Here is a 2181-nt window from a genome sequence, read left to right as displayed (position 1 = left end):
GTGTACATGTCTAGCGGGCAGATGTCATGTGACCTTGACCTCATTTTCATGGTTCAGTAGTCAATGTTAAGTTTTTGAGTTTTGGTCTTTTTATCTAATACTATATGCTATAGGTCAACTATATTTGGTGTATTGAAATATTTTATGATCTTTATGTCAGTCGTGCAGGTTTTATTTGACTGTGACCTCATTTTCACGGTTCATTGCACTGTGTTAAGTTTTTGTGTTTTGGTCTATTTTTCTTAAACTATAAGTAACAAGTCAACTATATATGTTGTATAGAAGCATTGCGAGCTGTACATGTCTGTCTGGCATGGTTCATCTGACCTTGACCTCATTTTCAAGGTTCATTGGTCTTTGTTTAAATAGTTATCTTGGGTAATGTTAAGTTTATCATGTTTATGTGACAGTTGTTATAAAGCTTAACTTTATACTTAGGACTATCAACACAATATCAATGATTAGTATATGATTGTCATTTCCCCGGGTCCCGCTAGACTCCATTTCCCGTTTAAACGGCACAATAATTTGACTTTCACGTGTCACGCTTACAAAAAATCAGCAATCCCGTGTCACGCTTCGACCCCAATGAGACCCACGTTGAAGACTTTGACCTACCATGGTTTTTCTTTAACAAATTGTGACTTGGAGAGTTGTCTCATTTGCACTCAAACCACATCTTATATCTGTATAAATATAGGGGATCTCCATGACCTGTTTTAAGATGGGGCACCACCATTGTTAAATTATCATCTGCCACCGTCCAAAGATCACCGCCATCATTAAATTATCTTCCGCCATCCTCAAACAATGTAAAAAAAAACTGCTGTTGTTCATTTATAGAAAAAATGTTTTTGTTTCTCTAGCGACCCCCATTTTTTTGGTTAGCAACCTATAATCAATTAACCCTTAAGCTTTTTGTATTACAATCCAAAGGGTCTTCCTGATTACAAATTTAAAGCCCTAAGGGATATATCCGGCTAAAAATTACTAATCACTTTAACAATTGATTGCATTATCATGATTATTAGGTAATGTAAATAAAAAAGATAAAGGTTAAATCCAGTATTTTAACAGAATGACAGAGAAAAAAGTATTACAAGTGGAACATATGATTGACTTGCGCAATCAGCATCTCCCTTTTTTAAAAGAGTACAAAAGAAGACGTTAAACTGAACATAATTTTATATATACCAAAAAGCATATTAGTACAGCAATTATTGATACATGTAATATTTGATCACTCTTCAAGTTTAAAAATAAATACATCATCACTCACAAAACATGAATATTAACTGCAACTTGATAAATTGATAAAAATGACAATTAAGGAAATTAGTTGTTATTATATAATGAAATATATATATGACATGTATAATAAGCAATGTGTATCAGCCTGTTCAGCATTCCTTACATAGAAATGAGGGAATGAAATATTTTCGATCATGCAACAGCGTAAATACAAGTTTTTCCATGGTGAAAGTTGCTCCAACATTAAATTTTCATCTAAAAATGTATAGGAGTCCCTGGATATAAATTTTTAAAAAATAGTTAAAAGTACTCAGAATATTGGCTTGCTTGCCCACTAACATGACTAAGCACCCTGTAGTTCCCTTTATAAAATCAAAGGCAATGCACTGGGTGTGGTGGTCTATATGATGTAGATGATATTTACCGGTACTTACAATCTCCGTACAGAATAAAAATTTACTTATAACGATGATAATTAAATTAAATTGACCGACCCATCTGCGGAGGAACTGATAATCTTAAACTAAGCATGCTAAGAAATATGGTTTCTGTTGACATGTTTGATAAAAATCAACAAAAAAATGAAAAAAGTTAAGTTGGTAACTGCTTAAACAAGTTAAAGGGAAATGATGTGAAACTGGCTTGACAGGTACATTGTTTGCTTTTTTTATGGTTATCAGTTTTTCAAAAGTCAATTAAACCACATATTTACCGAAACAAAAAACAGTAATTGTTTTATTTCATTTTCTGGGAGAAATGTCAGTGGCGGATCCAGAGGGGGGGTTCCGGGGGTGCGCACCCCCCCTTTATTTTGGCCGATCAATGCATTTGAATCGGGACATATGTTTTGCACCCCCCCTTTGCCCTGGGCTAGCACCCCCCTTTCGAAAATTCCTGCATCCGCCACTGAATGTATACATGTATTGGCAA

Source organism: Mytilus edulis, chromosome 11 (genome assembly GCF_963676685.1).
Source record: "Mytilus edulis chromosome 11, xbMytEdul2.2, whole genome shotgun sequence".
Lineage (NCBI taxonomy): Eukaryota > Metazoa > Mollusca > Bivalvia > Mytilida > Mytilidae > Mytilus > Mytilus edulis.
Note: the sequence above shows the minus strand (reverse complement) of the source record.